An 18892-nucleotide genomic window follows, 5' to 3' on the forward strand; every position below is an offset into this window, starting at 1 on the left:
CAAATCTGATTCCAGATCCTACCTTGCTGGTTGATCTTGAGCAAGCCACTTAACAGCAACAACAAACAACCACAACAAAAGCCACCTTTACCTGCCTCAATTTCCCCATTTGTAAAGTTTTATATACATATATATAGTATAATAATATTAATTACCTCCTGAAGTTGTCATGAGTATCAAATGAGATAATAATTGTAAAGCACTTAGCAAACCTTAAAGCAGTCTACAAATGCTAGCTAGTAGTAGTAGTAGTAATAGCAACAAAGTTGGAACTAAAGCCCAGGATTCTTGGCTCCCAGTCCAATTCCCTTACACTACCCTATCTCTCTTTCTTAATATTCTTTTTTGTTCTGAAGAGTTGCTCCCTATTGTTAGGCCTTCTTATCATATGGTCAAAATTCTCTTTTACAATATTTTCCTCCAAAACAAAAACTCCATTTTGAGCTTTCTTTATGACTCAGAAGGGATCTTGGATCCCCATAGAGTAGGTGATGCTATAGAAAGCTCTAAGGTCTTTCTGCTCTCTTCCTTCTGATGGTGGAGCTGAGTCTCAGATAGATCTCCAGACTTGCCATTCTACTTTCCTTTCTCACATGAGAGTCTGGAGATTTAATTAGCCACAAACAGCAGCTAGGTCAGTTTTAGTTTAGGGGCAATATGATACTCAGGTTTGTGGGGTCTTTTTCTCTGCTGTTTTATGGAATTTTTACTGGATGAAAAATTGTTAATACAATCACAATAACTCAGAGACCCCAGAAGAAACTTCCTGACAGATAGAAGGAAGACTCTCTGTATTGTATATTTCTAAGTAACCTCTGCTTTGAGGCAAAAACGGCCTCCAGGAAACGTCCCCTACAACTCAGCCTTCTTTTCATCTCTCTTTTTGGTTGCTGCCCCTGTGGAGTCAATTCTTCCCTAACTCATCTCATTCAATGCTAGCAAGGATGAGGAAGGACTCCCCCTACCCCATTTCCCCACCCTCCTCTCCTATGCTGCATGTGGTCTGCAATTGCCTTCGCTGCTCCATCTCTCAGTTTGTCTCTCAAAGACTGCGTCCTTTTAAGAACTCTCTGGCATGACTCAAATTCAATTGAAGGACCTTGATATTCTGGAATCACTCCCTGGGGTAAGAGACATGGATTGTGCCTCTGGGCGATAAATCCTGGGATGGCAGCCACTTCTACAAGAGGACTAGAGATCTAGAACTGGAAAGGACCTTAAAGGTTCTCAAGTCTAACTGTTTCATTTTACAGATGAAAAAATGGAGGCCTGGAGGTTAAAAAATCGAACCCATACCTTCTGATGCCAGAGATCTCTATGGCTGTTTCCTAAAAAAAAGAAAAGTAAGGAATATGATGGTTTGTTTTAACTTAACTATATTTTGTTACAAGAGAAAATAGGATTGCTGTTGGGAAATTAGCAGTGATGGATTTTAAAAAATCCTCCCTTCTCCCTTCTCTCCATCCCTACCCAAAGAGAGCAAATGGAGGTGTGTCCAAGTTCTGTTTCCAGGGAGAAGAGATGCCAACAGATCTCACCTAGTTCATCATCCTTTGTACAGAAACATTGCAAAGATGCTCTCATTCTTGGTATTTCCTCCAGGGGCAAGCAGCGATAATAATAATTAATAATAATGGCTAATATTTATATAGTACTTTACTATGCTCTAGACAGGCCATCCAAGTGCTTTACAATTATTATCTCATTTGATTCTCACAACCTGGGAGGTAGGTGCTTTTATTAGCTTCATATTACAGTTGAGGAAACTGAGGTAAATAGATGTTAAGCAACTTGCCTGGGATCCCACAGCTAGTAAGGATTTGAGGCTGGATTTGAGCCCAGGTCTTCCCAACTCTAGGTGAGAACTCTATTCATTGTACCACCTAGCTGAGAGAAGGCAAAATGATACTACCTGCAAATTATATCTATATCTATATCTATATCTATATCTATATCTATATCTATATCTATATCTATATCTATATCTATATCTATATCTATATCTATATCTATATCTATATCTATATATCTATCATCTATCTCTCTATCTCTATATCTATCACTATCTATCTCTATCTAATTTATATCTATATCTATATCTATATCTATCTATCTACTTGTTCCCCAACAATTCTACACTTACTTGTTGGATCACAAGAATGCTCATCATGCTTTCCTGTTCTTTCATCAGCCTAGAATTCCAAAGAATGAGGTTTGGTATCGGGAGGATTTCATGTAAGTTAATGCTGTCACCATTCATAACATCATGCCTAGTAGGGTGACTTGTATATCCACCATCAATACCTTATTAACAAATCACGATTGTCATTTAATGTTTATGGAAGCCATTTGTGCCAAGTGACTTTGTAGTATATGAATTATGCTTTATGACACCTCCTCCAAAACATTCCTTCCAATCCCAATATATATGTCCAACAAGGATATATAATAATATCTTAAAGTCTGGAGATCCATGTGAGACTTGGCTCCACCACCAGAAGGAAGAGAGCAGAAAGACCTTAGAGGCTAGCAGAGATTGTAATCAAAGATTATTTCCCAGCTCCTCCAGATGCTTTCTCTTCTAGTTAAATCTCTTTATAAATATGAAATTTTTCTTTATCAAAGTACAGAAATAGAAACAAAGTGGGTAATATTCATTGCCCCAACATAATTATATATGAATGTAAATGAATGTTACTGAATAATAAGAACTGAGAAATATGAGAAATTCAGAGAAACATGAGATTTATGTGAATAGATGCAGAGTAAAATAAATAGAGCTAAGAGAACATTATAAATAAAAATGACAATAATGTAAAAAGAAATAAACCTCCTCCCTAATGGCAGAGAAATGGGGAAATGCTGAACTATTGCATGCCCTGAAAGACAAGATTGTTGCTTGAAAATGTTTTTTATTTATCTTCTTTTTCAGAAGGGGAGGATGAAAATGACCATTAAATATAAAAGATATTGATAAAAACATTTTAAAACTGAATTCTTTCTTAGTAATTACAGCAGGCTCCAACTGAAATGCAACTAGAGGGGGTTGGAATATTAGTTTATTAGCACTCATTATTTCTTTAATACTTATTAGCAGAAATTTGGAGTACAATATAGAACAGATATTTTCCTGTCTTTTTTTTTATTTTGAAATGTTTTAGTGATGCCCTTTCATCAAGTCATTTTTCACCCATCTTCTCCAGAATGAATTCTTCCTTTTCACAAAGAAAAACAATTAAACAAAATGTTACTTAGATCTTGTCTGACAAAGTATACAATACTTATCCTATTAGTTTCCTGCCTCTCTGCCATGAGGAATGAATTTCTCTGTTATAAATATATTTATTGTATTATCTCCTATCTAGCATTTTCATTGGTTTTGCTGTTATTCAGAGGACAACTTCCTTTTGTTTATCTTTTCATTTACATTGTTGCATAGCTGTAATAGTGGACTGGCCAATGGGAGCCCAAGACCCAGTGGGTCCAGGGAGCTCTGCTTGCTCTTGCTTGGAGGAGATGATGGTGATGATAACAATGGTGGTAGTGGTAGTGGTGGTGATAGTGATGGGCAGGTAAGTGGGACTGAAGAAACTGATTCTGGATATGTGTGTGTTGTCCTGCCATGTGGTCATTTTATATATCATTCTCTGGGTTTCATTCAATTTGCAGTGAATGCAGATCTTCCCATGTTTGTCTGAATCTCTAATTTTCATGATTTTTGTTTTTGTTTTTGTTTTTGTTTTTGCAAGACAATGGGATTAAGCAACTTGCCCAAGGATACACAGCTAGGCGATTATTAAGTGTCTAATTTGAACTCAGGTCCTCCTGATTCCAGGTCTGGTGCTTTATGCACTGCACCTCCTACCTGCCCAGAATTCCAAATTTTCATAATTTCTTACTGAGTAAAAATGTTTTATTTCATTCATAGGGTTTTTTTAGTCATTCTTCCAGTTGATGGAAATATGTTTGATTTCTAGTTCTACCATAAAGAATGCTATTATGAATATTTTGATAGATAAGATAGATAGATTGAGAGATAGAACCTTTGTTTCTGTCTTTGACTTCCTTGAGAGGAGATACTCATTATTGGATTGTCAGGTCAAAGGACTGGAATAGTAAGAAGTACCAATGGATCATAGATTTAGATCTGAAATGGACCTTAGAAATCATATATTCTAGGCCACTTATTTTACATTTGAAGAAACTGAGACTCAGAATGACTTTCCAAGTTCATATTGATTAATAAATGCCAAAGCATTTATGATATGGATTTGAATCCATATCACCTAATTCCAAATTCATTATCCTTTTCCCTGAGCTTCACCTAAGCTTTGAAATGGTGTGAGTAGTCAGATGTGGAATATTGAACAAGATGGGTCGGGGATGGACTTCACTGGTAACCTTTCAACACCCCCCCCCGCCTCAGTATTCCAGAATATAGAATAGATAAGTTTACTCAATAGACAGAGACAGGTCATCATTCAATTGCTATTGATGATTGGGTGGTTCCTTTATATATGGGTAACTGGAGAGGTACCAACATGTGCTTTGGCCTTCAACAGCAATATACCTATTAACACACCTCCCCGCACCTGCAGCTCTATGTGATCTGTATTGTACCGGGTATTGTATTGTTGTTGTTCAGTCATCTTAGTCGTGTTCAACTTTGCATGTCCCCATTTGAGGTTTTCTTGGCAAAGTCACTGGAGTGGTTTGCCATTTCCTTCTCCAGATCATTTTACACATGAGGAAACTGAGACAACCAAGGTTAAATGACTTGCCCAGGGCACATAGTAAGTGTCTGAGGCCAGATTTGAACTTAGATAAATCTTCCTGACTTCAGGTCTGGCATTTTAGCTGATGTGCCACCACAGGTATGGTGGGGAATGCCAATCAAATAACTCAATCTTCGGGTTTAAATAGTTAAAACTAAATTTATCACCATCTTCCCCCATAAGTCAAGAACAGAGACAATAATCCAATCCAATGATTTCAGACCCTGCCCTCTTGTCATTATATTACACAATTTCCTTCTAAAAAGGAAAAATGATCTTCTTTGAAACAAAGGTATGCAGAAAGAATGCAGGAACATTATTCCAGAGAACTGGAATCAACAGTTCTCCAAGAAGAAAGTAGCTACCTACTCCTTCAAAGAAAAGAAAGCCAAGCACCTCCACCCAATCTACTATTACAGACGCTTTCTGGCACCCCTTTAAGAGGTCCAGGGTTGAGTGCTAGTCAACCCAAGTTTGGAATCCAGTGATACTGGGGCCAGAACACACCTGATTACTCAGACGGGTTCAAATGGCCCTTTGTTTCAGTGGGTTGGTCTTTGTTTTTCTGGGTTGTATTTGAGGAGAGTATTGGTCTGTCATCTGCAAGTGAGGGTGGAGTTAAAAGGGAGTGTTAGGGTGAGTCTTAATTATATCTAATTGTGGCATTGATACATTAAGCATCATATGAGGATAGATTTCGAATGAATGTGTTCATAAGCTGTATTCCCATTGCTTAACTGTAACTATTTGGTGAGGAGAAATTTAATTTAAATCAACTGTCCTGATCTTTTTTCCAGATATCGAACAAACCTGCATTTTTGATTTGTTCAGGCACAGATGGCAGCAGGTTTTTAATAGCTAAATTCCAAAGCCTTAACAACATACTAGGGAATGGAAATACTCTAAAGTGGTCTTAGAAGGGTTCCATGACATCCTAAGAAATCTCATCACTTTCTGGGGTTCCCATCCACATAGCTACTATCTTTAACTGAAGGATAGATCCTGAGGGTTATACTGGGATGAGTTAAACCTGAGACAAAAGCTTTAGGATAAAACACAATGTGTCTGAGAAAAGAGAGGAAGCCTTGAAGTTCCAAAAGCCAGGTCTCAGAGGAATTCTACATTGGTATGCTAGTAGATTTATTAACATGAGGTCTTCCATACATATTGGAAAGCAATTTTTCCTTTCCATTCCTACCCAAAATCAAACAGCACTGGTCTCACTGGCTGGAATTCTCTCCCTCCTTTTCTTACACTTTTCCAATTTCCTGACTTCTCCTAGGTATCAACTACAATTTCCCCCTTTTAATAAGCAGCCTTTCCTGATCCCACTTAATACCAGTGCCTTCCCTTACTGGATTCTTTCCAGTTTATCTGGTATATGTATTGTTTGCACATAGATGTTGGCATGTTGTGTCTCCTATTAGATCATGAGCTCCTAGAGAGCAAGGACAGGTCTTGTCTTTTTTTTTTGTATCCTCAGAACTTAGCACAATGTCTACATGTATTAAGTCCTTAAAAATGCGGATGGACTTGACTGTCTAGCCATAACTCTGGCTATCAGCTGGTGTCCCCCAAGGTTTTCTTTCTTTCTTGAGCCATTGTTTTAGCAGCTGTGTGATACAACCCATTTCTCAGGGCTTCACATGCTTATGTGGGAGCTGGCAAGGAGATATTGTCAGAGCACATTTCCCTGAAGAGAGAGTGTGAAACCCCAACTGGCAGAAGCTGACAAGGTAGTATTCACTTTATTTATGTGGTAAAGACCAGCAAACTTAAGAGACCCATAGTTGACAAAAACCAAATGTCTCATTAGGTACTGGCTTCAGTTAAAAATATTCTCTGTAAATAAAATTTCCAATTTTAAGAGCTGTTAAACTATTCACGTTTTTTGTATGATCATATTACTCACTTTCCCTGTTAATAGGAAGAAGAATGAATTTGGAATCTGGAAATAGAGGTTTGAATTCCAGGTCTACCACTAACATTCTCAACCTCAGTTTCTTCTCTAGGAAACTGTGGATAATAATTCTGGAATAACTATTTTACAGGGTCATTGTGGGCTTCAGGTGAGATAGCATATGCACAATACTTTGTAACAATATAGAATTAGATTAATAAATAATTTTGATAATAATTCATGAACATTTGACTTATGGAGAAACAAGAAATGGAAAGCCAAAGGCACCAAAATGATTGAAATAAAAAAAGATGGAACAAACTGAGGTAGAAATTCTAGAACCTGATGACCTCTTTTTTTTTTTGGTCTCTCATCAACGAACTTGGAACTCATGGATCCCCAAAGAGTCTATGGATAGTGTTGCTAGGTGGCGCAGTGGATAAAGCACTGGCCCTGGAGTCAGGAGTAGCTGGGTTCAAATCCTGTCTCAGACACTTAATAATTACCTAGCTGTGTGGCCTTGGGCAAGCCACTTAACCCCATTTGCCTTGCAAAACTCTAAAAAAAAAAGTCTATGGATAAAGTTTAGAAAGTTTATGAATTTGGATGGTGAAAAAAATCCCAATACTATTATCTTTATTTTTCATTATTCTAACTGAATAGAATATAACAACAACAACATTCTTCTATGAAGGGTTCCACAGACTTCACTAGACTCCCATGTCACACACAAAAAAAATTAAGAACACCTACCTGCCTGACCTGATTTCAGATATAAAAATGGCAAACTTCTCTGGGACTGGATGGTGACAGGTCTGGAAAGTATGAGGACAGTCAGGTCAAGGGAGTTTCTCGTCTGGTAACACCCAGATACTGAATATTAGGAAGAACCCTAAGTGTCTCCAATGGAGCCAAGATGCCCACATTGACAGCATAGGTCAAGGTCACCCTGTACCCTCTGTCTTTTAACAAATTTCATGGTACCTTTTTGTTTTAACATGATATCCATCTCCCTTTAGGCTCCTGATCCCTTTCTCATAAAGAAAAACATTTAAGCAACAATCCCTTCTTCTGTCTATGTATTTTTACATGCACATAAGTGTATATATACATATATACCTATTATATGGTATATGTATGTGCATATGTGTAGGTGTATTGTGTTTGTGTGTATATGTATATATCCCATATTTCACATCCATAGTCCTCGATCTCTTAACCAGTCTTTTTTCCTCCTTATATCCCTTTCTTTTTTCTTTTTCTTTTTAAAAAATATTTTATTTGTTTTCCAATTATATACAATAGTTGTTTATACCTATCTTTTTTTAAGGTTTTGAATTTTATACTTTTTCCCTCCCCCTCCCTACCCTCCCCCCACCCCCCAGAGAAGGCAGTCTGATAATCTTTACATTGTTCCCATGCTATATACTGATCAAAATTGTATGTGTTGAGGGAGAAATCATATCCTAATAAAATATTAGAGATAGCAAAATTATGTAGTATATAAGACATTTTTTTCACAAGGAACATTTTATTTTGATATTTTGTGTAAAAAGATACCTTAAAAAAATAACAAGCCAAGTGATGATAATCAATGATCCCTCAGAGGATTGTAAGAAGACCACAAAAAGAAATTGAGTTACATTGAAGCCTATTAGTTCTGGACTTTATATTAGACCAGTTATTTGGAAAGATAAACTTACTGAATAATAAAAAAGTCTCTCAGTTCATACTGCCCCTTCTGGGGCAGCTAGGTGGTGAAGTGAATAGAGCACTTGCCTTGGAGTCAGGAGGATGAGAGTTCTAATCCAACCTCAGGCACTTGACATTTACTATCGATGTGATCTTGGGCAAATCACTTAACTCTGATTGCCTCACATCCAGGACCATCTCCATTCATCCTGATCCATATCTGACCACTAGACTCAGAAGGCTCTGGAGGAGACTTAGCCCAGAACCACCTCACTCAAATCCAATTCATGTGCTTGTCATGGTATCAACTTCCTGATGTCATGGCTTCTTTGAGACTGAAGGATAAGTAACCTCATCTGGTGTTAATAAACATGTATATGGAATTAAGTATATATATATATATATATATATATATATATTATTCTTTTTTGTTTATATTTATTTTATTTTTGTACAAATGTTGTTTTTTATACATTATTAAAATATTCTTGTTTAAGAGTAAACATAATACCACCCCAAAAAATATAGACCCTCATGAGCAATAAAGGAAAGAGGAAAAAATTAAAATTAAAAAAAATAATAATAGGGGCATCTAAGTGGCACATTGGATGGAGCACCAGCCCCAGAGTCAGGAGCACCCAAAGCCAAATCCAGGCCCAGACTGTGCGACCCTGGGCAAGCCACCCCAACCCTACTGCCCTGAAAAAACAAAAAAACCCAAAATAAAATAAAATGATAATGATGATAATAATAATAATAATAATAATAATAGTAGTAGTAGGGGCGGCCAGGTGGTGCAGTGGACAGAGCACCAGCCCCAGAGTCAGGAGTATCTGAGTTCAAATCTAGCCTCAGATACCCAACAATCAACCAGCTGTATGACTCCGGGTAAGCCACCCAACCCCATCTGCCCCATAACCCCACTAAAATAATAATAATAATAATAATAATAATAATAATAATAATAATAATAATAAAAACAAATGTACTTCAGTCTGTGTTCCAATACCATCAGCTCTGTCGTGGGTGGATCACATTCTTTAGGATAAATCCATCATAAAAGTTACTTCCATAATTTTCCACTGTTACTATTGCTGATTGCAACTCCCTCCTTTCGTATTTCCCCAGTACTATACACTATATTTTCTCTCTCCTTTCACTCTGTCCCTCTTCTTAAATGTACTGTAGGGTAGTTGAGTGGCGCAGCAGACAGAGCACCAGCCTTGGAGCCAAGAGGCCCAGAGCCCACATACCACCCCTAAGGCTCAGCAACCACCTGGACCTGTGGTCCTGGACAGGCCATCCAATCCCAGCCCCTTGCAAGAAGTAAAAAAGAAAATGTGTTATATCTGACCACTCTCCCCCACAGTCCACCCTCTCCTCCACCACTCACATCCCCCCCATCCCTCTGTCCCCCTTCTCTCCTCCTTATTGTAGATGTCTATACCCCATTGAGTATATGTACTGTTTCCTCTCTGAGCCACCTCTGATGAGAGCAAAGGTTTCCTCATTCCCCCTCGCCTTCCCCCCTTCCATATCATTGCAATAGCTCATTGTAATAAAAAAACTTATTATATGAAATATCTAGGCCTATTCTACCTCTCCTTTCTCTTACTCCCATTACATTTCCCTTTTAGCCATTGACTCCATTGACTCCATATATTATAATCTTCAAACTCAGCTCTCTCCAATGCTTCATCCATAAAAGCTCCATAAGACACTTTAAAAAAATTGCAGGTAATAGACTTTGGTCTTAGTTTAAACTCCACAGTTCTTTCTCTTATCCCTTTCTTTTTTTAAAAAAAACAACTCATATTGAATTATCCTCATTTGTCCCAACCTCAGGATTTGTCCCATTTTGTGATAAATCCCAAGTGGTCTCTTTCCATTTTCACAATTCTGAAGTCTTTCCTATGTTGAGAGCAGACCTTAGTTCTAGAAAGCAAAGGAATCTCAGGTCACCTAGTCTAACCAACTCATTTTATCATGAGGAAACTGAAAGCCAGGGAGGTTAAATAACTTGCTCAAGGTCACAGGGTAATAAGTATCAGAACTGGAATCTGAACCTCTATCTGACAAAATTCATTGTTCTTTCCATTGTACTCTGCTGATAGTGGGTTGGGGGTGGGGAGGAAAGAGGGCAGAAAATAAGTGTATATATAGGGCCTACAGTGTGCCCGGACCTCACAACAGGTTATTCTTGTTCTCATCTTACAGTTGAAACAGAAGTAATCATCCAGAGTCATATGGCTGTAGGGTGATATTTGAATTCAATCTCACTGACTCCAAGGGTAGGAGCAACAGGGCTGGTGTCAGGAAGATGAATTCAAATCTCAGACACTTAGTAGCTGGGTGACCCTGGGCAAGTCACTCAACCCTATTTGCCTCAGTTTCTTCATCTATAAAATGAGTTGGAAAAGGAAATGACTACTCACTCCAGCATCTCTACTAAGCAAACCCCAAATGAGGTGAAAAGGAGTTGGTGACTGAACAAGTCCCTAACTCTAAGCCCACATTCTTTTTTGTTGTTGTTTTTGCAAGGCTTTAAGTGACTTGCCCAGGGTCACACAGCTAGGTAATTATTAAGCATCTGAGGTCAGATTTGAACTCAGGTCCTCCTGACTCTAGGGCCAGTGCTCTATCCACTGCACCATCTAGCTGCCCTCTCTAAGTCCACATTCTAACCACTGTCTCACTAGCTGCCTCTGATACTGGGGGAGTTAGCACTCTTTCCCCAAATTGTCTTGTATTTTCTTATCTATGTGCTTCACCCCTAGAAGATTAATTCTTTGAGGGTAGGGATAGATGATCTTATTTCTTTTTTCTTAGTTTTTGTATCCTCAGTACCCATTTTGGTAACCTAGACTTAATAAGTGCTTAATAAATATTTTGTTGAGTTGGTTTGAGTTGTATTTCTCAGTTCAATGATGAATTCTGAAACTTGGTTGTATCATGTGTGATGTAAGCCTAACATTAGCTCATTACCTTTTTTTTAGTTTTTTAAAATTCAAATTAAATTTTAAATTTTAATTAAATTAAAATTTTAAACTTGATATTTCTTTTTTTAGGTTTTTTTTTTGGGGGGGGGCAAGGAAATGGATTAAATGAATTGCCCAGGGCCATTCAGCTAGGTAATTATTAAACATCTGAGGTCAAATTTGAACTCAGGTCCACCTGATTCCAAGGCCAATGCTCTATTCACTGTGCTACTTAGGTGCCCCTTGATATTCTAAACTTGACAAACATGAGCAAACACAAATATTCCAAATATGAAGAACAGAAAATGAACGCTATACACTTGGGTGTGCTGGTAAATATTTAACAATCAGCTCTGGAAAATGCACTTTTAAACTTAATTTGCATTATTAACATTTTCCTAAGTCTAGACAATCAACTAAACAACAAGCAAGTCCTGATTTGTGGCTCTTGCCAAATTCTGAGGTCTCAATGCTCACACTGAAAATTTAATAATCTGCCCTTAAGAGCCAGTTGAAACCAACTGTAGCACCTATACCTAGTTGGACATGAAATCATAAGACTCCAACATGTACAATCAGGTTCCTCTCTTTTTTAAGGTATGTAATAAATTTGGCAAGCAGGTTCCAAAACCTTCCTCCTTATTTGTGTTTCCCTCTGTTCCTTTTGTTCTTTTCTGTACCTTTAAAGAAATGTTTCCTTGGCTGGCTAACATTATCATTGTCAAATACATTCATTGCCCAGGAAGCAAACACTTGAAGGGAACCGGGGTAGAGCCTTGGTGTTCATTTTATTCAATTGTTTTTTGTTTTTCAAGGAAGGAAGTTGAGGCCCAGAAGGAAAATAGAAAAGAGAACTATTTTTTCTTAACATTTTCTTGATACTTTGCCCCAATGATTCCCCTGCCTTGGAGCCCATGTCAAATGCTCCTACTCTTTTACTTTCTTTTTTTAAATGTCATTTATTGAAATTCATTTTAATGTCTAAAGTCTTTATATTCTTTGAGTTGGAGATCACAATTCTAGAAAGGAATATATTTCTTTTTTTTTTTTTAAGATTTTTGCAAGGCAAATGGAGTTAAGTGGCTTGCCCAAGGCCACACAGCTAGGCAATTATTAAGTGTCTGAGATTAGATTTGAACCCAGGTACTCCTGACTCCAAGGCTGGTGCTTTATCTACTACGCCACCTAGCCACCCAGCCACCCAAAAGGAATGTGTTTCAAGGACATCAAATGTAGAAGAAAGAATCATACACAAGAAAAGATCATAATAGTTCTTTTTTTCAGCAACAAAGTAGATACTCATCCTTTCAGAATGCTAAGCAAATTGTAATCCAGTCATTTAATATAATATTATTCTGAAACTAGAAAAAATAATGACCAGAACAAGGTAGATGAAAAGACTAATAAACACATATAAACCCCTCCCACAAAAATAATATAATTAATAATAATAACAATAAACAGCACTTTCATAGTATATTAAGTTTTCCAAAGAACTTTATAAATATCACAATAACTGGGATGGTGGTGCTATTATTCCTATTTTGCAAATAAGGAATTATAGGCAGACAGATTAAATGACTTGTTCAGGTCATACAGTTGGAATGTATCTGAGACAGGATTTGGACTCAAATCTTCTAGAGTCCAGGTCCAGAGGTTATCCACTGTGACATCTAGCTGCCCTGTACATTACAACATCAAAGCTAAGACCAAAAGAAGAGGTAAAGAAGATATATCTCCATTTCTTCTTTGGAGAACAGGGGGGTCTAAGGATGTAGACCAATACATTTTTTGTTAGACTTGGTGAGATATATTTTTTTTTAATTTTCAGACAGACCTCACCTAACAAACCAATCTCCTTATTCTTTTTTTTTTTTTTGGAGAGCAAGGCTGACCCTTATGTTCTTTCTCCTACACTGGATTGTACCAACCTTTTCTTGTGAATAGCCCCTTGCAAACAAATTCCTCAGAGAAATCTAATGCATGTGGAGCCCAGTCTCTCCCAGCCTGGCAGTCCTGGCCTTGTGGCCCCTCCTAGATTCCTGTGTGTTTCAGACCACACTCACAGCCTTCACTGCCTAGGGAAGAGCCAAGATGCCAGCTGTCCAAATTGCCTCCCCTCCTGCTCTCATAACATTTTCCTGCTGCCATCCCTGTACCTTGGCAACCTCATCTGATCACACAACCATGTGCATCTGGGGCCCCATCAAAGAGAACATTGAAGGCCACAAGTCAGGGCTTTGTTCCCCAGGTCCAGCCGGTGGATAGAAAGAACTGAATGTCCTCAAGTCTCCTGAGACTTTGGCAAGATTTCTATTTCTGTAGGCTACCTTTGCTGATACAGAGGGAAATACTCTGACATTGTTGGTGGTCAGCAATATATCCATCAGATATATTTCTGCATCTAGTCTCTTTCATTTTCCAATCTGTTCTACAAATTATTGTCAGACTATTCTTCCAATTTCCCCTCCTTCTAACCTTTTATTGTTCCCCTTTACCCAAAAGATAAAGCCTAAACACCTCCCTCTGGTTTTTAAAGTCCCTCAAAACATTAACTATCCTATTGATAGGTGTCCAGCGGTTTCCAGTAGATTCTATATGTGATGTTAACTCTAGTCAGGTCATTCTCTTAACTATCTACCTCCAAAATCTTTTTGTTTTAATCTCATAAGATTGAGGGGAGATCCTATGGATGTTTTCAAGTATTTGAAGTGCTGTGTGAAAGAGGGATAAGACTTGTTCCCAGAAGGGAAACCCAAGAACAAAGGGCAGAAGATGCAAGGAGGCTAATCTGAGGTCAGAGATGAACCTGGGGCAAGTAGAATAAGATGTTCCTACAAATCAACTTCATAATTCATGATTTGAAAATTATACAAGAAATAAATTAAACAAATTCAGTTGAGAAGAAGAAAAAATACTTACCAAAGTGGCGTCATATATTATGTGTTGTGCCCTTAATATTAGGGCCTTAGGGAATCTGTTTCCTTGTTCTGAATATCACTCAGTTTACTCTCTCCCTTCAACCATTAACTGTCTTCTCTTCACACATCTCATGTACCTTATAATATCTGTCTTTAGTCCCATACCCTGAAGGCCTACTAGAATTATTGAAGTTTATATTCATTTTTCCTTTTTTTAAAAAAATTTCCCCAAATATAATTAGTAATATAGTCAATACCACATAACAAAGTTCATCAGAAGCTCTTTGGGGTTAATTTTGTCTTCTGAACTAGTACTTTTATATTGGAAGGTAGAGACAATGACTTAGATGTCTTTCATCTTTCTTACAATGTCTATCAAAGCACTGAACAAACTGAACACACCATAGTTCCTGGCTCCCATTGATTGATTTTGGCAAGAAGAAGGGGAAAATATATGTATTCGAGCTTCTTTAAGAAATATCTTGAATCCTAGGATTTTAGAGCTGGAAAAAGACTTTAGAAGTCAACCAGTCCAATTTGTCCATTTTACAAAAATGGAACCTGAGACTCACAGAGGCCAAGTGAATTGAGCAATAAGCTCATATTACTAGTTATAGCAAAGCATGGACCAAGTCAGGTCTCCTTGATGCCCAGTCTGGCACTCTTTAGCCTATGGTCTCCCTAAAGAATATGAAGCAAGAAACACTTCACAGTTTTGGCTTCCTTAATTTTTTCATGTTCCAAATTGTTGTTTTATGGTAAATTAATTTCATAGGCTTTAATTCCCCATGTCTCCTCTGAGAGAGATTATTCCTATTAGACTCAGAATGATAAGAAATCATTAAAGAAAGGAGTGTTTAGGACTCTGTTCTTTTGGCACTATTCTCTTCTGACACAAGCAGGGCCCCTTTTAAAGTTAGAGATAAATGCATCTTAGAAAAGATATTAAAAGGCTGAAGTGCCTCCAGAAGGGAATAAGTAGCATAGTGAAAGGAGTGACAAAGATGTCATGCAAAGACAGATGGGAGAAAGTAGGAATATTTAAACTGGAGAACAAAAAACTGATGGGGGATCTAATAGGTGTTTTCAAGTATTTGAAGTGCTGTGTGAAAGAGGGATAAGACTTTTTCCTCTTTGTACCAGAAGGGAAACCCAAAAGCAGTAGGTACAAGTTGCAGAGATGCTGATTTAAACTATCTAAGAGTTTTATCTGAAAGCAAATTCTAATTTGTTTGCCAAAGTTTAAGAGCTTCATACTGAGAGAGAGAGAGAGAGAGAGAGAGAGAGAGAGAGAGAGAGAGAGAGAGAGAGAGACAGAGAGAGTAGAAGGAAGAAAAAAAAAAAGAAAAGAGAATCAATTACAATTTCCTTTGAGTACTTGATGTGTCTCTGACAAATGATGAGTTAGAAGAATAGAAAACTTAAAAAGAGGATGATAGTCCAAATTGCTCCCCACCATAAAGGTAAGCAGGGTGATAGTGAATATCTGTAATAAATCTCTGGATATGTTTCCCAATTATTTGCCAACAAATTTAAACATCCCCCCATCTTTGAGGGATATCATCCAAATGTAAATGCTATAGCCCTTGGAGAAAGAAGTTGGACCCAACAAAAAGTACACATACGGACACTATTGAACAAAGAACTCCATCAAATATAAGAATGGTAATAAATATTTCCCAGAAAAGTTGCATAGCTTTCCACTTCTGTATCCTAGGTTCCAAGGCAATATGTGCAGCCAATTTTCATGCTAAAATACCTTCATTCACTGTTGTCCATGATTTAAAACTGCTCCTATACACACTTTCTATTTGCCAAACACAGCAAACCTTGAGACCAATCTTCCTATGATCCCCCCTTGCTTTCAGCCTCCTCCTCCTCCTCCTTCCCCTCTCTTCTTCCTTTTCACATCCCAAGCTTCTGTGTTTTGCCATGGAGTCAAATATCTTTGACAATCAAGAAGTGGAGAAATAACAAAAAAAATCATAGCATCAAAGTTAGAAAGGAGCTCAGAAACCATTTAATCCAAGCTATAAACTAATAAACATACTTTTTTTTAAACCTAACCTGCTAAAAAAATCCAAACCATTCATGGGGAATCCAACCCTATCTAGATCATCCCCATTCACAGCTTTGAAGGGCACATTCATAATAACTAGCCATCATGTAACACTTTAAGATTTACAAAGGGCTTTGCAAATATTATTTCATCTATGCTGACGATAACCCTGGGAGGTGGGTACTGTTATTATTTCCATTTTATAGATGAAGAAATGGAAGAAGACATGTTAAGGGACTTGCCCTGGGTCACATAGCGAGAGATATCAGGCTGGATTTGACCTCAGGTCTTCTTGACTCTAGGTTCAGTGTTCTATGCACAAAGCATTCCTTCTTAGCCCTTTATTCAATCTTTTATCAAGTGTTCTTGATTCTATCTTGTCAACATTTCTCACAGTTATCCCTTTGATAATGCCTTTATTACCTCTTGAATAAACTGTTGTATAATTTCCTTTTCTCTCTAATTCATCCTACATTCAACCAAATTAATTTTCCTATAAGAAAAGAATCTTTTTTAAATATAAAAAAGTGAAAGTTCAGAAGGGAGTACAGACAAGTGGTCAATGTTGGGATCACTACAATAAACTTGACATGTAAAAAAAACAAAAACAAACCCTCCCCCCCTTCAAAGGTATATTTAGTGGAGATTCATGGCTTGTATTCATTTCTTTTTTCCCATTCTTAGTATAAGGAAATGGACTTTGTTGTTTGCCAGATTCATAATAATGAAAAGGAAAAAATTAAAAATTTCTCCCTAAGATCTAAAATAAGCTGACCATGTTACTCCCCTGTTTTCTAAATTTCAGTGGATCCCTACTGCCTAGAATATAAAATATGAACTCTTCGACCTGGTTTTTAAGGCTTTTCATGATATGACTCCTACCTCCTTGCCCAGTCTTTTTTCATCTCACTTGCCCCATATGATATATAATCTGCATTACTGACAGCTTCCTGAGCCCAACATTCAGGGACTCTTTCTTTTTGTCTTTGCACTCCTGCAGCCTGGCAGAGCTCCTTGAACAGAGTAGGCATCCATAAATATTTACTGAATGATTATATTTCACTTCTGGACAGCTCTAATTGTTAGGAAGCTTTCCCCTAATATCAAGTCTGAATCTGCCTCTCTGCAGTTCCCACCATCTGCTCTTAGTTCTGCTTTCTAGAGCCAAGCAAATTAAAGCAAATCCCTCTTTTACATGATAACCCTTCAAATACTTGAAGGCAGACATCATGGCTCTCCTAAGTCCTCTCCTCTCCAAGTTAAACCTTCTCAGTTCCTAATGAGGAAATGGATAAAATACTAGGCTTTGAATAAGGAAGATTGGTGGTCCAATTCACTTGCTACCTGTGTGGTCCTGGGCAAGTCACTTAACCTCTGTTTGCCTCAGTTTCCTCATGTGCAAAATAGAACCTATAATCACAGTATATGTGAGATAACATAGTAAAATGTTTTGCAATCCTTAAAATACTCTTTATATGCTGTTATTACTATTATATATTATATATATCCTATATTATAAAATAACATATATTATTATCTAACCAAATTCTGGATAGCAAATCTTTTTATGTCATCCTGGTCACTCTTTTCTAGATTCTTTCAAGCTTGTCTATATCCTTCTTAAAGAACAGACTTAAAAAAGAATAAGGAGGAGGAGGAAAAGAAGAAGGAGGAGGAGGAGAAGAAGAAGAGAGGAGGAGGAGGAGGGAGAAGAGGAGGAAGAGGATGATGATAAGGAAGAATAAGAATAATCAATAATTTTTTTAAAAAAAGTATCATAGTCACTTTTCAATGATAATCTCCATGCTTGCACCTCAACTCTCAAAGAAGGCCAAATAAAACTCTTTCTTATAATAAATAACTAGAGACAAACAAAGCAAAGTAAAACATTGACAATGGTTGACAATTTATGTCTTATTCCTTATACAGTCTACTACCTCTCTTCTGAGAGGAGGAAAAGTTTGCTTTGCCATCAGTCCTCAGAATCCACTGTATTGATCAGGTTTCTGCTTAACACCAAGAAAACACAGATACTCCATCAGCCAGCACCACAACACCCAGATGTGAACCATCCAATACAGCAAATGGAGAAGTTTTGAGGTCTGTGGACAAGCTCACTTACCTTGGCTGTGTCCTTTCCAGGGAGGTACACGTTGACAATGAGGATGACACTCACATTGCTAGGGCTGGCTCAGTATTTAGGAGACTCCAAAAGAAAGTGTGGGAGAGAAGAGGTATTAGACTAACTAACAAACTGAGGGTCTACAGAGTCATTGTGCTGACCTCAATGCTATATGCCTGTGAAACTTGGACAGTGCCATGTCAGGAAACTGAATCGTTTCTTTTAAATTGTCTTAGGAGGATTCTGAAGATCACCTAGCAGGAGAAGATATTAGATACTGAGGTCCTTTCTTGAGCTAAACTGCCTAGCATTCCAACATTACTATAGAGAGTACAATTATAATGGATTGGACACGTTATTAGAATGCCAGACATATGCTTGCCAAAAAAACTATTTTATGGAAAACTCACAGAGGGCAAGTGCTCACAAGGGGGTCAGAAGAAGC

This window comes from Macrotis lagotis, chromosome 3 (assembly GCF_037893015.1).
Source record: "Macrotis lagotis isolate mMagLag1 chromosome 3, bilby.v1.9.chrom.fasta, whole genome shotgun sequence".
NCBI classification, from domain to species: domain Eukaryota; kingdom Metazoa; phylum Chordata; class Mammalia; order Peramelemorphia; family Peramelidae; genus Macrotis; species Macrotis lagotis.